The sequence below is a fragment of the Camellia sinensis genome, chromosome 7, assembly GCF_055761805.1.
Source record: "Camellia sinensis isolate YWXY chromosome 7, ASM5576180v1, whole genome shotgun sequence".
Lineage (NCBI taxonomy): Eukaryota > Viridiplantae > Streptophyta > Magnoliopsida > Ericales > Theaceae > Camellia > Camellia sinensis.
In genome coordinates, this window is record NC_138967.1 from 195,738,492 (window position 1) to 195,763,033 (window position 24,542).

Here is a 24,542-nt window from a genome sequence, read left to right on the forward strand (position 1 = left end):
TTTGTCCTTACTCAGTTTACCGAAAAGTATAACTTTTTAAACGAAATGCGAGCCTCGGAATATCGTAGAAACATTTTCAAAAATATTTTGAAAGAGAGGGTTTTAAGGTCTAAAAAAATTTTTGGTCAAAATAGTTTTGGTCAAAAATGGGGTGTAAGGTTGGGATTCAGAAGCTTTTCTTGCTGAAGAAATCGAACGTTTGTACAGCATAACTTTCATCATTGAGTGATCAACCTGAGGCACCCAAGTCTTAAAGGTGGTCAAAAATGGGGTTTCTACAAGGGTTGAGTTTGTAGTAGTGGAGGACTTTCCTAAAGAGAATGTCTAAAGGAAACCGAAGTCCACACTCAATGAATGCAACGGGGAAGGGCATGGAGTCTCCATCAGGCATGATAGAGTCCTCATCCCCAGTTAACTTGATCTGAACATCGACTGGGATAGAGAACTCTCTCCTAAAGTACTCAAGTTTTTCTGGGGTGTCTACCCTCCACCGAAACATACCCATAGTGTCGGCTTAAATGAAGACTGGTGCAAGATTTCAGAAAAGAATGATTGGTGTGGTTTTAAAGACCTTGGCTAAACCCTAAACAGGCACTGGAGCTAGGATTTTTGCAGACCTAAAGGGAATTTGTCTTAGTTTTTCCTAAGGATTTGATTTATGGGCAAATCCCAAACCTAATAACTAAGCACGAAAACAGAGTTGCAAGGACAAGATCTGGAAATAGGCAAGAAAAACAAAAAAGAAGAACATGATTCAGAATCAAGAAAGCAACAGGAATTCAAGAAACACTGAGTAAGTGTGTGCAGATGTGCAAAAGTCAACAGCAATGGCAAATTGTTAAAGCATCAAATTTATTAACACTACGTACGTGTGTGCAAGAACCACAAATAGTGTGCATAGACACAAGGATAAATTGAACAGCACAAATCACAGACAAGCACGAGATTCAAAACACAACAAAGATTTAAGAAACTAGAAATGACTCAATGATAACCAGAATATGAGAACAGACGAAAAACAGAAAACAGATTCAATGACAACATATGGGGCATGTAAACAGACACAATGAAAAACCATATGGCTAAAAAATATACAAGTTATTTGAAAGTATGAACAAAGGTACAAATAGAAAATTAGGGGCTTATCGATTGGAGTCGAAAAAGGTGACACCAGAGTGAGGTACGCCGACGTCAGACAACTCAAATAATCAGAGTCAAATGATAAAAGATGTGCCAGCGGTGACGGAAGAGGCAGTTGTAGAACTTCAAAGGTATGAAAATGACAGTTTGGGAAATCTTTAGAGAGAGAAACACTGAAAGTTGAGGGAAATCGATTTTACAAAGCTGAAGAGATGAAGAGAGAGAGGAAAGAGTTTTGTCAAAACAGAAAAGGCGGCAAAATGAAATGAATAGTCCTTGGACTACGTGCCTGTCAAATGGCGTGAGACAGATCGACGTGACTTAATAACGTGTGACTGGTACGAGCCAGTAGAGGCTGACATGTGGAGGAAACGGTTGAAGAAATTGTGCGTGACAACTCATGTGCAGTCAAAACTCTTGAAGTTCTTGATTAATGATGCAAAAACCTCGGCTAAAGGAGCGATCTCGGTAGAGATTCTCAAAGAACTTGGCTCTTGGTTCTTGATCCTTGATAAAGATGGACAGTTGAGTCCTGGGTACTTGAAACTGATGAGTCATAACCTCGGTTGCAAGGAAGAATGAATTTTAGCCAACATAATATATGAACAAGCGATGTAGGTTCCATTACCTCAGGTTGTTAAGGTAATAGAACCTAGGGGGCAGTTGTGGAGACATATTTCGTGAATGACAGCACGTGGCCAAGGTGACGCCGAAGTGTCAGCCGAGATGCCACGCGGTCTGGTCATGATGCCGAGGTGATCTTGGCTAGGCCGAGGTTATCTGCAGAGATACCGAAATCTGAGATGAGCAGATAAGGGGCAAGAGTCCTAGAATAGGGGAGGATCTTAGTCTGGATAAAGATAAAGCTCTTAAGGAGTTTATTTCTATCTAGCTGAGAGTCTAGGATGAGCACTAAGCCTGAGTCCACTGAAATGAGGCTTCTACAAGGATCAGGTCAGTGCTGGCTATCAAAGCAGGGCACCCCCGTGGGATTCAGGTATGTGTGATATGCGGTGAGCAGTAAGTTCTTTCTTGTGAGTTTAAGCACAATTTGCTATCTTTGAGAGATATTTGATTACCGACTTGATCGTCGAAGTGCCCCCGGGTGGACGAATCACTGTTGGATTCTTATTTTTCTGTGACAGGTTGTTCGGGTTTAATCTATTCTACCGGTACTCTCCAACTGAGTTCCCCATTTGATTGTGTGGTCGGAAATCAACACTCACAAAGGGTATGTCCTATTACATTGTGCAAAATGTAAAAATTCATAGTTGCCATAATCCATGATTTGAGCTAGACAATGCTTGAAGTTTCTTCTTTATGTCACATTCTTTAATTAAATTTTTTTTTTATCAAAATCTTCTTTAAAAATTATCCTCTTATTTTAAATTTTATTTTTTTCATGAATTTTGATTTTTTTTTTTTTTTAAAAAAAAAACCCGTTTCATTTTATGTTTGATCAGTTTTTCATTTTGGCCTTTAAAAATTATTTTTCTCACTTTAACCTTTCATATTTTAAGTTTTCTCAATTTATTTTAAAGTTAACTTATGTTAACAATTAAATCTCGTTTGGAAATATATTATTTTAATAATTTTTTAACTTTTCATAAAAAAATGTATAAAAAAATAAAAAGAATAATATGATAATTTATATTAATTTTTTAATTAAAATATTTAATTTCTAAACGTGGACTTAAATAAAATAAATAAATAAATAACATTTAACAGTGTCATATTTTGTTATATAAACTCTGATACAAACTCAAATTCAGTTATCGTGGGAACACTCGAAACCTGAAATCAAACCCACCAGACAAGAAGAACAATAATCGACATTCGAAACCTCTATATCTAAAGCTCTGTATGTTGTTCTAATATGAAGTGTCTTTTCGATGCAGATGTCTGTACCAATTCGAGCCCCAACAAGGATCTCCACTCGAAGACTCTGTGAACAAAAGCTATCAGATCTTCACAAATGCACAGACCTAACCCAGTTGAAGCGAGTTCACGCACTCGTGTACAAAGCCAATCTTCACAGAGACCTTTTCATCACGTCTAAACTCATATCTGTTTTCTCACTTTATCGCCAAATGGTGTTAGCAGTTAATTTTTCAGTCAAGTTGAAGAACCCAATGTTCATTTGTACAATACTTTGATCAGAGCTCACATTCATAACTTTCGTGTGGAATATCATCACCCCATGTGAGGGGTGATCCTCCATGTGCTGCAAGAGTGCAAAGCCAACAAAGATGTGTTGGCCATGTGAAAGAAGATGCAACATGTGGAGAAAGAGCTGGCCATGTGCATGGACAGCCAAGCTCTCCCTCTGTTAGTGTATAAATGGAGGTTGTGGTAAGAGTTTAATAGTGAGAGTGAGAGCAGAGCAAGCCAATATGTGAGGCGGAAAGACCGTCTCCCTCGGTGTGAGCGAGGGAGACGGGTGAGTGTGTGAGTGAGGAGAGTGTGAGCTCCTCCTCTATTGTAATCTTTCTGTAATATCTCCATTGTTATAGTGATAACCGGCTACTCTCCCGTGGACGTAGGCATTGAGGCCGAACCACGTTAAATATTGTGTCTCCTTGAGTGTGGGTGTGTTTTTCTGCATGGAATAATTTCTATAAGGTCTTGGGCGGGATCCAAGATCCCAACAAGTGGTATCAGAGCCTCGTTGGTGGCGTTTCGGAACAAAAACAGCGTGTTGTTTGAAACTGCCCAGAAATCAAGTTGCTCGAAATCCGAGTTTGAGCATACCAGGAGCAAGGGCTCGACAAGAGGAGTCCAGAAATATAAAGCAGACACCCAGAGGAGTCCCCACGCACTCTCACGCGCCGCCTGAAGAAGGCGCGTGAGTCCCAGTCGCTGCACGCGCCCCCACGCGCCGTGCAGAGAGCCGGCGCGTCATCTCACTCGCGTGTACGCGCCCCACGCGCGGCGGAAGGAAGAAGGTAAGTGGGGGAGGCGCGTGTAAGGCACGCGCATGCCGCGTCAGCGTGCCACGTCGGCAACACGTGGCGACACGTCAGCAAAGGGATGCCACGTGTCTGCCCCGTCAGCCAAAGGCAGGAAGGGATCCAGTGCTTCGCGGCTACGGTGCAGCCGCAGATTTGAGGCGTACAAAATGTTTTGGCTAGATCGAAGCCATTTGGAGTCCGTTTTTGGTGATCCAATAGTGGTTTCCAACTATTTGGAGTATTCCGGACACATCCGTACGGTCAGATTTTGGAGACGGAGTTTCTGTAAAAGGAAGGCAGATTAAAGTGGCAGATGGCGTCAGGGGCAGTGTACGGAATATTCTGTTGGTACACGGAATATTCTTTGAACTTCTGAAAATTGCAATTTGGCCCAGAATTTTCAAAAAATTGTGGTGTGGCCCAGCTTTCGGGGATAGTTTTTAGTGAGGTCCCCGGAAATGCAGCAAAGGTTGGTTCTAGCTAAACGGACCGCTCCGGACGCAACCGCGAGGACAGAATAGTGAAATTCTGAACGGTTTGGAAAGATTGTCAAAACATGGGTGTTTGTCATCTTCAATACTCGAAGGAAGGTTGCCGGATATTATGGAATGTTGCGGATTCACTGAAGAGGTTAGAATGGGCAGATTCTGACCAGATTGGACAACCAGATACAGATTGAGATAGATCATTGAAGACCAGAGGAGATCAGGCTTGATCAAATGGCAGATCGAGGGAGATCAGGATTGGTCAGGGGCGATCAGAGGATTGCAGACATGATTATCTCAAAGGTCTAGGAAAGTTCTGTCAAAAAGACACTGTCTAAGGAGACTGGTTCTTAAGTGGGACCGGTTGTGACCCCACCAGTCTTTCTTGGGAACTTTCCTGGTTGTTGAGGTGATCGGAGGATCTGGTTCAATCAAAAGAGAAGACCATTCATCGACGGATAGATGATTTGGCAACCAGTACAGGCTCAGGGAGATACTGTAGCTGTTGGAGCTACTGTATACGAGTAGGTACTAATGGTATGTGGACATGTAGAACAATAGTTGCAGAGGAGCATCCTAAGCGCAGAAGTTTTTAATTGCAGACATGCAACAGTGCAAGGGTACGCTAGAGTGTCGTACAGAGGCGCGAGAAGAGTGTGTAGCAGCGGGTTGTTGACAGTTCACAGGAACTTCCAGACAGAGAAATTGAGACAGGTAAAACGCAGGAGTGCGTGCCAAGGAGTGGCAAGTCTTATTTCTCTATGGTGGTTTCTTTAGTTCCATGGCAGCAGATGATAGAGTTGATGCAGATCTCTCAAGCGAGCTCGACGCAGGGAGACCAGAAGCCATGGGTACGGGCACTATGCAAGGAATTGCATAGCTGACGATACTTTGACAGATGGAGCTACTGTCAACCATCAATCTACTGGACAACAAATCAGGGATTGCAAAGGCACAGACAACAAGCGTATGTGGAAACGCCAGGAGGTTGTTCAGAAGTGCAGAGGGCAAAGGCTGAAAGTTCAGAGGAAAAGCTCCGAGCAAAGAAGACAGAAGACGTTGATGAGATAAACAACGAGTTTTCTATTGCTCCAATGACTGGTCCTGCACAGTAATGCATGACAGTCAAGGGCATCCCAGCAGGGGGTGCAGGACATCCAATCAGGGGGTGTCGGATATCTTGGTTGCGCAAGTTCAAGCATAGCAGGTATAGACATCCGAGACAGAAGCGTGGAAGAGATCTGTGGGAGATAGGAGCAGAGGCTCTCTCCAAATCAGAGAGTGGCGTGAGTTGAGTTGAGGAAGTAGGATTCCCTCCTCCTCTTGTATCTCTGGTGTATTATCTCTAGCTTTCAAGGGATGCAGCGTCTCTGTGAGGAGATGCAAACTATGTTGAAATTGGGCGTGACAAGATTAGCAGCAATGTGTGTTGTGGATCATCTCACATGGGTTGAGGGGGTGATTTTTGGAATATCATCACCCCATGTGAGGGGTGATCCTCCATGTACTGCAAGAGTGCAAAGCCAACAAAGATGTGTTGGCCATGTGAAAGAAGATGCAACATGTGGAGAAAGAGCTGGCCATGTGCATGGACAGCCAAGCTCTCCCTCTGTTAGTGTATAAATGGAGGTTGTGGTGAGAGTTTAATAGTGAGAGTGAGAGCAGAGCAAGCCAATATGTGAGGCGGAAAGACCGTCTCCCTCGGTGTGAGCGAGGGAGACGGGTGAGTGTGTGAGTGAGGAGAGTGTGAGCTCCACCTCTATTGTAATCTTTCTGTAATATCTCCATTGTTATAGTGATAACCGGCTACTCTCCCGTGGACGTAGGCATTGAGGCCGAACCACGTTAAATATTGTGTCTCCTTGAGTGTGGGTGTGTTTTTCTGCATGGAATAATTTCTATAAGGTCTTGGGCGGGATCCAAGATCCCAACATCAGCCCTCTTAAGCCTTAGTTGCTTTCTTCGACTTTCAGCCCTCTTAAGCCTTGTGCCCTGATAATTTCACGTACCCTTTTCTTTTGGAGGCATGTTTTAGGCAAGATTCATTGCGATTAGTTCAAATGATTCATACCCATATTGAGAAACTCGGGTTTTGTTCAGTTATATTTGTGCCCAATTCGTTGATTGATAGTTACTGTAAGTGTGGTTCGATAGGTGTTTATGCGGCAAGGAAGTTGTTCATGGTGATGGAGGAATGAGATATTGTTTCTTGCAATTCAAAGATTGGTGGGTTGGTGAAGGCTGGTGATTTGAGTGAAGCTCGTTGATTGTTCTATGAAATGCCTGAGAGAGATACTATGAGTTGGAATTCTTATTCAAAGGCAATAGAGATGGACATGGGTTTTGATTGGTTTCGAAAGATGCTGGAAAGGAATGTTGTGTCTTGGTCGACGATGATTTCTGGTTATTGTAAAGCTGGGGATATGGAGATGGCGAGGATGTTGTTTGATAAGATGCTGGCCAAGAATTTAGTTACCTAGACTATAATAATATCTGGGTATGCTGAAAATGAAGATGGCAAAGGATGCCATTAGCTTGTTTGACAGAACGGAGGCGGCGAGATTGAAGCCTAATGACGGGACTATTATTAGCATTTTATCTGCTTGTGCGGAGTCTGGTTTGCTTGGATTGGGGAAGAGAGTTCATGCATCGATTGAGAGGACTAGATATAAGTGTCATGCTCATGTGTCCAATGCTTTGGTAGATATGTATGCAAAATGTGGCAGTGTGCATAGGGCATTAAGTATCTTTAATGGGATGGCAAAGAGAGATTTGGTGTTTTGGAATGCCATGATTCAAGGGTTGGCTATGCATGGACATAGGGAGAAAGCACTTCACTTTTTCTCTAGAACGAAACAAGAAGGATTTCCGCCTGATAAAGTGGCCTCTGTTGGTGTTCTATGTGCATGTACTCATGCAGGTTTTGTTGAGGAGGGCATTCAATACTTTCATGCAAGGGGAAAGATATTATGGAATAGTTCCCAAAATTGAGCATTATGGTTGCCTGATTGACCTTTTAGGTCGTGGTGGACGTCTTAAGGAAGCTTTTAGGCTTGTCCGCAGCATGCCAATGGAACCGAATGCCATTATTTTGGGTACCCTTTTAGGGGCATGCCAAATGCATAATGATGTGGGATATGCGGAGGAGGTGCTTGATCAGTTGGTTAAACTTTAAACCAACAGATGCAGGAAATTTTTCCATGTTGTCAAATTTCTATGCTTCAGCAAGAGATTGGCGCAGTGATACTAGTGTAAGGATGCAGATAAAGAACACTGGCACTCAAAAGCCATTAGGGGCTAGTTCAATTGAATTGGATGTGGATGTTCATGAATTTACAATACTGGACAGATCACACCCTAAATCAGATGGTATATATCAGATGATTGATGGATTAGGTTTGCATCTCAAGCAAGTTGGTTATGTACCAAAGGCATGTAGCTAAAATTACTGTTGATAATGATTTGGTTAGATGCACTACTAAAATGGCACTCATATTGAGAGCTCTCTGTCACGTACTGACTCATTGGGGATGTGAGTTCTACACCTAGCACCTTGCAAGTGCATTAGTTTGTGAGCAGCAAGGCAGACAGGGTAGATCCCTATCGCGCCTCTTAGGTTGATCCTTGGGCATAATGCACGGGGATACGTAGTACCACTTGTGGAGCCAACTTCTCGGGAGGATGAGAAGTGCCCAGTTCGTGACGATTGGTATCAGAGCCAACCTAGGGGCACTGTGATGGGGACAGTATGTGGGACTTACATCAAGCACCTTCATTGTGGGGTCCGCACCAAGGGTGGTGTCCGCACAGGGCGGGTTCCCATGGGTAGGGGAACAGACAAACATAGAGGCAGACAGGGTGAAGTCCCCCTGACAAGGGCGTCAGGGACTGGGGGCAGTGGTAGCATGTCACGTACCAACTTCTACACCAAGCACCTTGCAAGCGCATTAGTTTGTGAGCATCAAGACAGGCAGGGTAGATCCCTACTGCATCTCATGGGTTAGTCCTTGGACATAATGCACGGGGGTACGCAGTACCACTCATGGAGCCAGCTTCTCAGGAGGATGGCAAGCATCCAATTCATGACATCTCTCTCAGTAAAAGTGGAATAGCTCTTCGATTGGTCCTATACCGGAGAACATAGCAGTATAGCAGAGAAAGTTCTTGCAGCTGCTTTTGCTCAGGTCTCTTTGTGCAGACATGAACTTTAGCTTTTCTGATAAACCAAAAAAGGGCCTCTTATGTTCATTGTTCATCTAATGTACACTTTTAGCAAACATTGGGCAGATGTCAAGCGCCTTCAGTTTATAGATGGATTGAGTTGAACTTGCGTCCTTGTACTAGATACTATAGGAGGGAACACTACACTTTTCCATTGTATCTGCTTGGGAATTTCACCCTTGGTTTCCTTACAACTCTACGTTTTACCTTCATATGTGTGTTTGGAGAGGTTTTGAGTACTTATTATCTCAAATTCCGTGTCTTGAGGTGATGTGAGGAGTGTAGATGACTCACCAAGTTTGGTAAGTTTTAATATCTGTGGGCCATCACTGAAGCTGAACTACTTAAAGATACGTCACTGTGTCAATATGGAAAAACTTGGGATTTCCGCAGAAAATCTCGTCATTTAAACATAGAGGGCAGAAGATAAGGCTTCTTTTTAAGCACGTACCTTGTCTTGCTGAGCTATTATTTAGTGGGGATTTTTCGGTCCTATCTAATTAATAATCTCTGTGGGCATTCAAGCTATTCCATGCAATTTGGGGTTAGTGTTCAACATAATGCCATGCTATTTCTCTTGGTTTTTCCTGTTCTTTTTCTTTTCTTTTCTTTTTTTAATATATTTATTAAACACTTGCTTTGCTGGCTGTTTCTTCACTGGGACAATATTGTTCAGCACAATTTTCCTCAAACATTCCAGAATTAGGTAACCTCAAGTATTTGGAACCGCGTGGGCAATCTACAATCTACAAAGCCTCCTTTCTTGCATTTTCCTATTAGATGCAGCTCCCATGTTGCATAAATTTACACTGAAGGTGAATATTTTTTTTTTTTTTAATGATTGTAGAACTATGATATTTGTTAGTTTCTTGTTAAGTAATAAAGATGACACTTGAGTGTTTTTCTTTCCTTCATCAATCTCACTCTTTGTCTATGATTCCTTTGAACAAGATCAACTATGCAAACTTGCTATGTATTGGATCAACACTTGCTGATTCCCCCCACCTGTGTTGGAAAAACATATTTATCAGTTTGGACATAAGATTAAATGGTTGTGGAATTTATGGATTTTGTTCTTTGATTTTAAGCAAGCAACTGTTGTTGACATCAGTTGTCAATTAATTGTAGAGAAAAGCCATTGACTTGCAAATTGGAGCTCAAAGCTTCATGGAGAGAGTTGGATCAACAGAGCTTGTGGTTGCAAGGCCGCTTTGGAGATCAAGCTTCTTGAAGCTTGTGGTGGGCTCAACTATAGGTATAAGCTTGGGTGAGACTTTGTAAATCCTTATCAAGTCTTGTAACTGTTTGATTCAATGATCTAGTGAACATTGGTGTTGGGATTGTGGTTTTCATCCTGTGAGATATTTGTCTCATAAGGTTTCCAAGTTAATCTTGCGTCTTGTCCCTTGTTTAATGCTTTCAATTGATCTATTGATGATTGAAATTGATATAGAGTTGATCTATATTGTTAATATTGGGATTGTTGATTTTAGAAAGCATGAAGTTGATTGATGTATTGAATTCGTTGATCCATTTTGTTAGTGCTTATCTTGTAAGATAAACTTAACAATGGCTAAATGATCGGAATTCCCGTGAGGGAATTTATCACGCAAGATGGAATCAACAATCCGGAAGCAAAATTGTGTCTATATATGCTGGTTATTCAATGGTTCTAAAAACAATGTATATCAAGAACACATCCTGCCATTGTATTTATAATTAGATTATGTAATTTTTTTTTTTTTTTTTTTTTTTTTTGGGGGTGTGTTTTTAAGAACTTATAACTTCATATGAAAATATACATATAAAAATATAATATCTTTATATTGACCACGACCAAAAAAAAATTATCATACATATTTAAAATATATTTTTAAAATATCAAATCACAGGAGAATTGCAGTTGCTTGTCTTCTTCACCTAAGTCCATCACTGTAAATAAAAAAAGATAACCATAGCAGTCTATTTACCATGAAAATTGGTAAGTTATAAATACACGTGAGATTTATTTACAATACAAATTATTTTTATAGTTTAAAAAATTATAAATATTTTTATTATAATTTTTTATACAATAGAATTAATTAAAAATATTAAATCTTAAACACTTGGAGTCTCCCTAAGTCTATCTTAAAAGGAGGCACTAAAAGAATGAGAGATAATGAGAGTTTAGTAAATGTTGGTTGAGTGAAAGTAAGCAAAAGTGAGTGTTTTCAAATGTTTTGTTTCTTGTGTAGCTCAGTGTTTGCTGGAATAATGATAAATTATAACCAATGTGGGTTAAGGGATGTGAGCACATCTATAATACTAACCTGTCACTGCCCATACAGTTTAATTCTAACATACTACATATATTGCCATACTTTATCTATTTTGCAGATACAGAAGGCTATGAAGGTATATGTTGAAACCGTGTTGTGTTGGTTGAGTGATGCTAGCTTATGTATTGTGTGCTTGTTTTTTCTTATCAAGTGCTATGAGCTTCTAAATAGAGGGTTGAGTGATGTGAGAATATATGTTATTTGCGTTGGCGATTGTGATTTGGAAAAACTGTATATGGTAATACATCATTGTCGAATTGAGGTGTTCTTAGGTAATATCCTATATTGGACAGGTTTTATTAACATAAAGTGGAAGAAAGCTGGGCACTGGGGCTGCTGGTATCAAAAGTAGCTAGGTGTACCTTGCTGGAAGGAAGCTACAAGTACAAATGGGTGCTGGGAGCACCTAAAGTGTGAAGAAAGCTTTACTCTAATTTGTATATATTTGTCGAGCGCTAGTTTCTGTCCAGATAGGACCTTTTTTGGCCTACCCTTGCGGGTTGTGCTAGGGATTGCTCTTGTATTTTGTTTATCTTTGTTTTGGGTGGTTGAGAATGTAAAATATATTCATGTTCAACATACATTCTATATGAGGTTCTGTAGAGGGGTTCAAGGTTAGGAAGGTAATTAAAGAGGCAAAACTATGCTAATGGTCCAAGAATGGTGGAATGACCGGAGAATGAGTAGCAGCAACTGTCTAGAAAGATGGAGAGTGAGCAGCCGGGTGAGAGTGAAGCAGGTAGCTCAAGAAAAAATGTATGTCAGTGCACAAATGAGCAGCATCTCCCCCAAATCTTCCAAAATTCATCTTTTTGAACCTTGGGAAATGGGTCATATTTATAGGTTTTTCCTTGGTACCAAGAGAACACCAAATGGCCAAACAGAGAGAGGACATATGTCCCAGAGGATCACATGAAATATTCTGCCTTGAGCCACCAGGCTGAAGGTGCCACGTGTCCCTCTGCATGTACTGTGTACTATCTGTTTGCCTCCGCAACTACCTTTTTTGAGCCTCAATAAGTGTAGTTGCGGCGGGAGTGTTTGGCACTGCAACTCCCTTTTGAGCCTCAGGAAGTGCAGCTGCGGCAAGAGTGTTTGCCGCTGCACTTGCCTTCTTAGCTAAAACCTCAACAAGTGCACTTGCAGCGGTAGACCTTGCTGCTGCACTTGCCTTCTCAATTCTACTTATCCAATACATGCATTCTCAGGACTCTATTAGTCTGCTATCGACTATGTTCGTGCTCACCTCAGCGAAGCCTCTAACCTTAGCCACCTAACCACAAACTCTTCAGCTTCCCAAGGCGAAGGCCATAACCAAGCTTGCTATCAGCCATGTTGTGCCTTAGTACCAAGCCCAAGGGGGTTTCCTTAGTCCTGTCTGTGTAACTAAGGCAGGTTCATGACTTGGGTAATAGAAAGAGAGTCCCTTACACTCGGGCTACCCTGCTCCTATCTTCACGGGATCGCTGCGGTAAACTGGTATCTTTAGGCTTACTATCAGCTCTAACCAGCAAGTCTTAAGACCTGCTATCAGCGCCAAGTTAATGAACTTTGGGGCCTGTCATTAGCCTTAGGCTAGTAATGTCTTGGGGCCTACTATCAATGTCAAGCATTAGCCTTTACTTGTAGAGGGGAAGCTTTTCCCAAAGGCTGCTATCATCTTGGCAAGATGTTCCCTCCGCAAGTTGGTAGTGGCGGCTATAGTTGTTGCGGCAGTCTTTTCCTGTGGCAAGTTCAAATGGCAAAACCGACAATATTGAAGATGGCGTCGACAAAGTGCCTCTACAACTTGGGCGCTACAAGTAATGGCGCTACAACTTAGTTGCTTCGGTTCTCTCCTTCCCTCAGCAACTCCAGGTAGCGGCGGAATCGATAATATTGGGAATGGCGGCGGTACCGACAATACTTAGGATGGCGGTGCTAAGACAAAGTGTCTCCGTAACTTGACTGTCAGGAGTGTCACCTCCGCAACTTAGTTGCTTCAGCTTTCTCTTTCCCTCAGCAACTTCAGATGGCAGCTGAACTGACATTATTAGGTAATAGCGACACTGAGGCAAAGTGCCTCAACAACTTGACCGCCGCAAGTGTTCCCTCCGCAGCTTGACCGTTGCATGTGTTGCCTCTACAACTTGACTTAGGCATTTTTCTTTGTGGAGTCTGTTTGGATCCTTAACGGGTCGGACCTACTTCGGCCTTCTGTTGGCCCACTTCCCTTGGGCTTTAGCCCATGCTCTTTTTTCATTCTTGAGGCGACCTCAGCACTTAGACCCATACTTAATTTAGAGCTTAATTTCTGACCCTCTACATTTTGCCCCCTGCACCCCGGGGGGACACGCCCCTTGTTTCTCGCGCGTGCATGATGTTAGCAAGTAATCTAGGGGTTGCGTCGGTTGGGTCAAGAGTTGCGTTGGTTTTTTGCAGAGTCAGAATGGCTCTAAAAAGGCATATTTTGACTGATGGTCTAGGGAAGCGTGTTAGTGCCCTTTTGATGCTCTCTCTATAAATAGTGTCACTTGGGTCCATTGGTCCCCCACTTCTGCCATAACACACTTTCAGTCTCCTTGTCTTCTTCACTTCCTTGCCTTCACCTTCCAAAGTCCCTTTTACTTTTCTTTATTCTTTCTCATGGCCAACACAAGGTTTCTACCCGACAAGGCAGCTCTACGCCCTACTATGTGGATGAGGGCCCCATACTTCGGAGGGCTGGCTGACCTTTTCTGGAAGGCAGTTGACTCCTTCGTTCCTGATACCCTTCGTCTAGAGAAGCCTCTGCTCCCTTTCGGCGAGGCTACTTTGGACGATGTTGACATGGTGAATCCAGTCTTTGTGTCGTGGTTTCGCGTAGAGCGTACTGACTTTTCCCATTTATACATCTACTACCGCGCTCACTCGGGCCCTTCAGCAGATTGATCTCTCTGGGTTGATGACATCATTACGGATGATGGCTTTAAGAAACGCTTGACGGATGTTCATCTCTTCAATGCTTTTTTGATTTTGAGGAGTTGTCGGTGCACAAGGTACAGACCAACACTGATATGGTCGTCTCCCGCTAGAGCCGCAACACTCACACCTTTGCCTTGTCATGGGAGGAGATAACCCCAACCCTCAAAGACATTGCCTTTTTTCTGTGCCTGAGTACCCGTAGAGACCACCCTTTCGATCTAGCATCCCTGACTTCTGCAGAACAAAATGTCGTCATTACTCTCCAAAGTGCCTTTCGAGAGGCACGAAAGTATGGCTTTTGGTACAATCTTGGACTGGGGAATTGCTCCAGGAGAGGCCCAAGAGGGACAAGACCACCTACCTTTCCTGGTTGAAATATTTCTTTAAGGACCTACAACCGATTGTTGGCGACATTACAGAGGAGAGTCGTAACTCCATAGTTTGGTTGGGCTACTGCAAGTACTTGTACCTGGCCGTCTTTGTCAGTTATTTTATCTCTTTTTTTGTTCTCCCTAGCAACTCTGCTAAGAGTATCAACCCTCTGGTGTTCCCTCTAGCTGTTAAACTCTGCAGTGGCAGTTAGATCCATCTGGCCTTCCTCTTCTTGGGGAACTTATACTTCTGCCTTAACCTCATCCACTCAAACATGGAGAGATCCATGGGCCGCTATGATGTATGGAGTTTTGTACACACTCAGTTCCTGACCGCTTTCTTCTACGAGCGATTCCCTACTATGGGCCCCGTCCTTAAAGAGCATAAGCCCTTCTTCACTGACGAAGTCTTTGATGCAGAGGGTCGACCTGTCACAAGACAAGTGTGTCAATCCTTCCCTCACATCTCCCAATGGTCTAGTCTTGGCACCAACAGACCCTTCGTGGATTACGTGGATCGCATGGAAGAGTGTGTATTCCGTCTTTCTAGCCAACTTCTTCCAGGCATTTCTGTTGTCTTATTTTATTTCTCAGAGGCTCGTCATGTTGATTTCTCCCTTGATAGGGTCTAGGCTAACTCCTTTCTACTGGCTGTCATGATACGCCCCGGGTTTCTACCCGTATGGAATGAGGAGGGCATGTCCAGTGTTGTCTACCGATCGGATAGGGTTCTTAGGCAATTCGGAATGGACCAGGGCATCCCCCATACCCCTTTGCCTTAAATAGATTTTCATCAGAGCTTTTAGAGGTTTGCACGTGACTACATCGCCTTACTCGTGAAGGGTTTAGGGCTCATGGAATTTCCTTCACTTGGACGAGAATATGCCTTTACTTCTAATAACAGGTTATTCTGGTACCGTCACCTCAACTCCTTTTTCAACTTTTGCAACAGTGCTCCCGTTGTCCCTGCGATGGAACCCATTCTGCAGCCTGACTTATCCCTTTGTCTCCCCTCTGGTCGAGGGAAACAGATAAGCATATTCTGCCATTTCAAGCTTTTATCCCTACCTGTAGTAAAGGAGCCTCATCTATTTGGGGCAATGTCCATCCAATCCCTGTAAGTCACTCTTCTCCCGATTGGTGTAACAATGTGCATGACCCATTCCAGACGGAGGACAGCCCAGGAGGTAGCGACGTTAATTGTTGAGACACGTGTCTCACCAAGTAAAAAGAGACTCCGAAAGGTACCCATACTTGGAAAGTATTTTTGCATTACTTCATTGGGCTTTTTACATTTATTTTAGTATTCATATGATCTTTTTCCTTTTTAGGGCCCATCGGCCATACCACCTTCAGGCCCCGGGGGTTCTTCTACTACCATCAGAATTTCTTCAAATTCAAACGACAACGACAACCTTCCCATTGCTTCAAGGGTCACAAGATTCAGAACTCGCAGGATAGTGCTTCCATATGTTGAAGAAGAACCAAGTGCTAAGGCTGAACCAACTACCGAGGTTGAGCCAGTTGCTGAGGCCGATCCAGTTGTTGAGGCTGCAGAAAACGAACAAGTCCCCCCTACTATGGAAGTTGCAGCAGGTGGTATAATTGCTGAGGGTGCAGAACCTCCAAACCTTGTTGATTCTATTCACTCTAACCGTTCCTCTATCAAAGGAGATGATTTTGTTCCAAAGACTCCGAGAAAAGATTGTGACGTAAGAAAGCCACTAGAAGTTGCACCACCCCCCTTAGGAGCTGTATCTGGGGGTTCTTCCCAGTCCACTAAGTCTCCACTGGTTCTACAGACCCCACTCCCCAATGTTCAAGTTGATGAAGGAGGTGCGAATGTATCAGTTGTTCCTACTGTGGACCCCCTAAGTTTGTCTCAACTTGCAGAGGTAGTTGTCGATTTGGCCGCCCATGGTACTATTGCTATCGCTGATGCTTCTAATCCAGTTGCCTCAACAACTTCTGAGCAGCTCGCTGATCTATACCCCACTCACTTCCCTAAGGTGCCAGCTAATCTAAAGGGATCATAAGATTTTTATGTGGGCATGGACACCACTGTTGTGCCAGATCTGAATGTTAAAGACTATCATATAGACGACCTTTTTTCGGAGCGACATGATGGTGCAGGCAGCTTTGGCCTTTCTCGTGAGACCAGTTCGCCTGGTCGCCACCCAGCATCTACCCATTCCAATGCTACTGGGCAATCATCTTCAGGGAAAGTGCATCGCCCTCAAACCTTTGGTCGCTCTGCCAATCTCCCTCCAGTGATTGAAGCTAGCGGCGGTGTGAGAGAGTTCCCTTAGTCCTCAGGGAAAGTTTCTTTTCTAAGTTATTGGTCTCCTTCGAAGCTACTCCCACTCTTGCTCGCATCCAGACGCTGCACCCCGGTATCTTTACTACTTTTAATGTTCCTGGATCTATGGTGCAGACAGCACTACTGGAGTTACTTGCCAGCTTTATTCACGACCTTGCTGCTAAAAAGATTCTGACAACCCTCAGCAAGTTCGTGGAAGGTACTAAGACCAACCTGAGCAGCTTTGACAGGAACGATTTGGACCTATAATGGATGAGGGATAGACTTCAAGCAGTTAATGGTTTGCTTGAACATACAAATAATGTCGGGATGATTGCATCTTTAGAGGAGACTATCAAGGAGTGTGAATGTGCCTTGGAGCAGCATCGGTAGAACCTAGCTCGGTTCAAAAAGAAAGACTTTGCGATGGTTGCTCAGCTGCCTAGTGTGACCCTGATGGACTCCCTTATGAAGGGCTTGATTTGATTTATTGTAACTCTGTTATGGCTCCTTTTCTTTGTGCTTTTGCTATCTTTTTTCCCTCTTTTTTTTTTTTTTTTGTGAGAAACTTTGATGTTTATGAGAAGTAAAAATATTGAGTCTTACTTCATTGCCTTCTTTTCATTGCCTTTACATATCTTCTAAGGCTGAACAAAACTCTTGCTATGAAGGAACTTTGCCATGACTAAGTTTTTACAAGGTTAAAATTTCACTAAGTATGGAAAATTTTCCTCGCACTAAGTGTTTACAAGGGTAACAGGTTTGCTAAGTGTATGACACTTTCTTTATACTTTGCTTTGGAAGTATTAACAAAGAAACTTACAACTTTTTTTTCTGAACAAAAGAAATTAAGGAAAATACTCTTTGACATACTTGGCGTTAATAGGGCCAGTTCTGAACCCATCATCTACTCTTGTCAACTTGTAGTACCCACTGCTGCTTGCCTCAGCAATTTTGTAAGGGTCTTCCCATCTGGGTGAGAACTTGGGGATTGGTTGCCCCCACATGATTGCGTCCATTGTTTTCCATACCAAATCCCCCTCATTGAACTCCCTGTGTTGAATAGATTGATTATAGGCGTGAGCTATGGATTGATAATACTTTTCCATTGCCTGCGAGGCCCGATCTCTTCTTTTTTTCAACTACCTCTATGTCATTCTTCTTGTTGTCTGGAACTAAGTGTGCTGACATAGCCATTCTTGTTGAGGATAATGCCAACTCAACTGATAACACGACTTCGGACCCATATACTAGGGCAAATAGGGTTGTCTAAGTTGGCTTCCTCTTTGATGTTCTATACGCCCAGAATGCTACGGGGAGTTGTTCGGACCATATGCCCCCTATTTCATCCATCATTTTACTTAATATTTGGATGAGAGTTTTATTGGCTGCTTTAGCTTGTCTGTTCCCTTGCAGGTAGTACGGGATAGACTTGTGGTGCTTGATCTGGTAAGTGTCCAGCAGTCTTCCTACATGGCAATTTACAAAGGGAGTTCCATTGTCAGATAACATTACTTTGGGTATGCCAAACCTACAGATTATGTTTTCCTTAATAAAGTTGGCCACTCCTACCCCATCAGCTTTTCTCATTGGTATAGCCTCTACTCACTTGGTGCTAACTTCCGTCGCTGCAAGTATCCATCTGTAGCCTTTGGATTGCTGCGCTATAGGACCTACCAAGTCAAATGCCCAAGTGTGAAACGGGTAAAAAGTCTTGATGTTGTGTAGCTCAACTGCTGGTGCATGTAACAAGTTCCCAAACTTCTGGCAAGGTTGGCATCTCCTTACAAAGTTTTTAGCATCTTCTTCCATTGTCGGCTAGTAGTAGCCGAGGTGAATAAGGTGCCCATACAATCGCTGTGCCCCTTGATGTTTTGCCTTGTGGGCTTCTCTCAGCACTTCATTTGTCTCGTCCTTTGATAAACACACCAAAGGTTCCCCTTCAAAGCTTCTACAGTACAGCTTGCCTTGGTTAAGGAAGAAGTTGAGGGCCCTCTTAACTCTAATTGTATCGGCTTTGTTCTAAGGCAGTGTGTCATTTCCAAGATAGTCACTATACGGCTGCCTCTATTCCTTACTATTTAAGAAATGGGCTTTTTCCTCTTTAGGATGAGACTGACATTTTGCACATTGCCTCTGCAACTCAGTGCTTTCATTTTCCATCTCTAGCCAGTAATATCCTTGTCTCTGTATCCGTCGGTATAGACTGATATCTGTATCTCCACAAGACTTAACATAGATCTACTTAAGTCTGTAAGTTGCTTCTTGTCTACTGTCGCACCTTACCAACAGGTTGTTGGGACCGTGAAAATACAACTCTCCTTTTAGGAGCAGAAATGATGCAAGTTCTGCTGGTCTGATTGTTCCCTAGCTTATTTTCAACTGCTGGATTATATCTGTTTTCCACCCTTGAGCATCTTGCTCTGCATGTTCTTCAGTTAACACTGTAGGTGTTATTTTTTTCTCGATAACGATGGCTATACTATCATCTGGTATATCTACCTTTGGCCCCAGTGTAGCCAAGGTAACGGGGAAACGGTTGTGTGTTCAAGGGGTATGTTGGATTTGGACATTATCAAATTGAGTGAGCAACCTTTGAACTATGGTGCAATATGGGGCCAACAGAGGCTCCTTCAAGGCGAAATCACCCATTGTTTGTTTGACAACTAACTTGGAGTCGCCCCAAATTTTCAACTTGCGAAGGCCTTTCTTTTGAGCAGCAATTAGACCCAATATCAACGCCTCATATTCGGCCTCGTTGTTTGAACATTCAAAGTCAAGCTTATATGATAGATGAAACTTCTCTCCTTCTTAACTGGTTAGTGTTATGCTAGCTCCACATTTCCCAGCTCCGGAAGCTCCATCAAATTTTAAGTCCCAATAAATCTTAACTGTAGTTGTTGAGACACGAACCTCACCTGGTAGAGGTACCTCTGTAGGTTCATGTTCACCAGATAGGAATTGGGTGAGTGAGTCTGCAAGTGTTTGGCTTTAAATAGCCTTGGGAGTAACACAAGTGATGTTATATTCTACTAGAGCCAACAGCCATCTTGTCATTCTTCCAATTAGAGTGGGCTTGCTCAGCAAGTAGCGGACTAGATCACTCCGAGTCGTAACCTGGATCGGGTGTGCCAAAAAATAGTGGCGCAACTTCTGCGCTATGAAGATTAAGGCTAAACAATGCCTCTTAATTGGGGTATATCGCGACTTGGCACCATTGACTTTGCAACTGATGTAATAGACTGGCTTCTTAATGCCATCTATGTCTTGGACAAGTAGAGCTCCGATAGACTATGGTGTAGAGGTCAGGTACAGTAGCAGAGGCTTTTCGGGTTGTGGGGCAATCATTGTAAGTAAAAAGGTAAGTATTTTTTTCACCATATCAAATGCCTGTTGGTCTTCTTGCAACCATTCAAAGCTGTGATTCCCTTTCAGCGGTGTCCCAAAGGAAAATGTTATCTCAACAAGGGCTGGAATGAACCTCCTGAGGTATGACACTTTGCTTAGGAATTTTTTCAAGGCCTTTTGAGAGTGTGGTGGTGCATCTCCATGATCGACTTGATCTTATCCGCATCTACTTTGATCCCCCACTAGTGTACAAGAAAAGCCAAGGAACTTGCCAGCCATAGCTCATAAGGCACACTTGAGAGGGTTCATCTTTAGGCAGAATTTGCGGCAACGCTGAAAAACTTTTTCCAAGTCGGAGAGGTGTCGGTTTGCCTCAGTAGACTTGACCACCAAATCATCCACATAGACTTCCACTATATGATACAACATGTCATGGAACACTGCAGTCATAGCCCATTGGTAGGTTGCCCCTGTATTTTTCAAACCGAATGGAATCACCGTATAGAAAAAATTTCCCAAGGACATTCTGAAAGCGGTCTTTTCTACATCTTTTGGTGCTATTTTGATCTAATTATAACCACTGAACACGTCCATGAAGGAGAACATCTGATGGCCCGCAGTAGAATCAATAAATGTGTCAACATAGGGCAATGGAAACTCATCTTTCGGGCAGACCTTATTTAAGTCGCGAAAATCTATGTAGACCCTAATCTAGTCGTTCTTCTTCTTCACAGGTACAATATTTGCTAGCCAAGTTGGGTACTGTATAGGCTCAATGAACTTGGCCCTCTGCAACTTTTCTACCTCCGCCTTAATCTTTGCTTCAAGATCAGGGTGATACTTTCAAGCATGCTGCTTGATTGGCTTAGAATTGAGAAAAGTATCCAGATGATGGGTGACAAGGGATGGGTCAAGACCAGGCATCTCGTCGTATGTCCAAACAAAGACGTCATTGTACCGCTTCAGTAGTGTTATCAATTCTGCCTTAGCTTCTAGAGCCATTGTGTTGCTGATAAACACGAGCTTGCTCTGCCCTAGTAAGTCGCTGAGGTTGACCTCGGCAAGTACCTCATGCTGCTGTTTGGGTTTATCTTGCATGCATTTAGGGGCGGGCTCAGGTGTCTCCACCAACCCTTATTGGGACTCTTCACCGTCACATTTATTCGTCTTGGGGCCATCCTCTCAAAGTATGAAGTTTGGCCCCCAAGACCGTCATAAGTAGTAAACTGTCTTGCCGCCCTCGCGCACCTTAACAATCTTGAGCGGAGGGCTTGTGGACTTGGTGCTCCTCTTATGCCCACTACTTTCTGGAGTAGCCTCTGCATCCTGACTGTCTTCCCACTTCAGCAATTTTAATCCTGCAACATTACCAGTCCTTGGAGTTTCATCTGTTGAGAACTCAGCAAAGAAAACTGCATTCGAATAGTGTGCCTCCTCCACTCCGAATGGCTTTTCAGACACATTTATGGTTATTGTGCACTTTCCCAACTTTGCCTTCACGCATTGTGTCATGACCCAAACCCGCCTCTATAGGTTTAGCGTCGTAACCGGCCAGTAATTCTTGGATTACCATAGGCCTCTTAACAAAATAACATATAATTAGGGGCTGCGGAAGCAAATAGCAATTATACAACATCCAAGATAGAAAAATTTTAAACTTTATATATATATATACACACACATCATCCTTATGTCATCATATATATACAGATTAGACAAAAAAGGACTTAGCCCTATTCACATAGTAAACAAAAACTTATTTAACCAATCAAGAAAACAAAACTTAACTTTAATCACATAGTCATAACCACTTGACATATCCGGAACCTCCACGGAAGGCACATAGGTTAGTTAAAAAAATAGATTCTAGGCAGACGCCTCTAAGCCTGGTCACGCGCCTGATCACCTACATATATAAATAATACGGTGAGCTGGAGCCCAGAAGATAATAACAAAGTAAAGAGTTTTAATGAATGATGTCCATCATAGAGTCAAAAATCAAAATTTATATCGAAAACAGATTCTCATTAGAAACAAAGTCTTATGCATATTCAGATTTCAAATCTGAAACAAGTTCATATTCATATTCTTATTCAAACTTCATACGAAAATCAGAATTCATGCTTACTCATACATGGCATATCCATTAGCGTTATCTTGCTTGTTAGTTCCATAAGGAACCTCTGGTACGGGAAACTTGTAATATACTTGAGCCACGGTATTGTTACCCCCGGGCAAGGGCCTTACTTAAAAAGGCACGGTATTGTTACCCCCGAGCAAGGGCCTTCTACTTGTAAACCACGGTGTTATTACCCCCGGGCAAGGGCCTTGTGCTAAGGATGCCACAAATACATTTCAGAAATTTGAACAATCATTCATTCATACAAAACATCGCATTTCAGAAAATTGATCATTTCATAGCATCAGAAAATAGTTAAAGTTAAACATAACTTTACAGAGTTATTACTCACAGATGGCTCCGCTAGCAGATCAGATAATGCAGACAAATCAGATAGATCAGGCAAATGATAGCACGTGACCTACACAAACTCATAACATATACAAATTGAAACACAATATTAATTCCTTGATCAAACTTGACTTTTCTTGTCTTCTGTTTAAATAATCCGAAGGTCTACAATGCTTATTCTTTCTTTACTCAAATGAATCGGGTTCTCGTTTCACATATTCTTTCATTACTAAATTATTCTTTTCCAAATAAACCAATTTCTTACTTGGCTTCTTAATCAATTATTACTAAGTCAATGACTTATTCTTTAACCAATTTATGTTGATTGGTAGTTTATTAATCTTGTTGAGTCATAATTCTTTCCTAAGAATGCTTGGAAGTGAAAGAAAACGGAAATTGAAATATGAAACTACTTTTCAAAATTTTCTGAAACAGGACTCTTCGCTCAAACGCAACATTGGTCGCTTGAGCGGACCCTTTGGTCTATGAAAATACAGGCTGCTTGCATTCTAAGCTCGAACGACAACTTCTTCGCTCGAGCGATGATGACAAATTCTAGGTTTTCCAGAATGTTGTTTAAACTTCAAAACACATTACCAAGGCTCGAAATTCATGCATGACTCACTCGAATATGCAAAAACATTCTCAATTACATTTATTTAAAGTTAATTTCACTTATACTTCAAAATTTCATGATTTTAATTCAAATTTAAACCTTGGATTTCACATTAAAAATCATCTTTCAATTTTTTCTTTGTTTCATGAAACTTAAAATTGAATCTAGAAAGCCCTTTTCAAAAATATTTACATGTATAAAATTAAATCAAAATCAAACTAATTTTTTATTTTCAAATATAAATTATAATATATTTCCATATTCGTCTAAATTTAAATTTAATTCATTTTCTTTATATCAAGCCCAATTTCAAACCCACAAATTCTAAAACATGAATTTATCTTCCAAAACTCTAAAAAAAATTCATGAAGCATGTTGTTGGCTACATATTTTGTACAAACCAATTACAATTCGACGCGTGGCAGAATAAGGGTAATACAGGGAGACTATTCAAGTCTTCAATCCTGATCGTACACATGGCAGTTAGTATTGGTTATTACAAGATCTGAGTAGTAGTGGATCAACAAAGAGATGTAAGGTGATATGGCTTCAACGGTTACTCACATTTAAATTCAAATTTAAGAGGGAAGCCTAACTGCAAGTGATAGCATAGTGGAGCTGATTACAAGGAAACATGATCAGCGATCATGGAGGAGCAGTTCGACGGTTAGAAATGCAGTTCGATGGTCATCCTTGAGAAGTATAAATAGCAGAAAAGGACCACAAAAAGACCCCCAGACTCAGATCTAAAAAACTAGTCTTATTATACTTATTTTCCTTTCTAGTTTTACATTTCCAGTCTTACATTTCCTGTACTTTAAATTCCTGCACTGCACTTCGTTCATAGGAGTAGTTTCAAGTAGATTGTTGCTGTAAACCTCTACGAGGCTAAGTTTGGATCATTGTAAGTTTTTTCATTTTAATGAAATACTTCAACTGTTCTTCATTTAATTGTTATTTTTACTTAATTCTCCTAAATCAAGCCACCAGTAAAAATTCTCTTCATTGAGGCTGAAAGAACTAAAGCGCAATCGTCTGATAATTGGTTGGCAATTAATTTTCTGTAAGGACTGATTGATCGTTGCTGGCACGCTCGCAATTACAATAATAACCTTCGAAAGCCAAAAAAGTCAACATATATTTTTGGCACGCCCAGTGGGACTAATTGAAATGGCTAGACGTAGGAGACAATGAGAAATTGAACGCTTGGAAGAAGGCGTGGAAGGAGAGGCAGAGATACCTAATCTAGAGGATAATGTGATAACACATCCTGTGGGAACTCCCATTTTATCAGAAACTATGGTCGAACAGACCAGCACTTCAGAACAAGTACCACATGTTCATAATAGTGGACGAGACCAAGGAATTGGACCATCC

At 42.0% G+C, this 24,542-nt stretch overlaps 1 pseudogene; it reads left to right on the forward strand.

Moving 5' to 3' along the window:
- The first annotated feature begins 3,032 nt into the window (after positions 1 to 3,032).
- On the forward strand, positions 3,033 to 8,465 carry LOC114296060 (pentatricopeptide repeat-containing protein At3g29230-like; annotated as a pseudogene).
- The last annotated feature ends 16,077 nt before the right edge of the window (positions 8,466 to 24,542 follow it).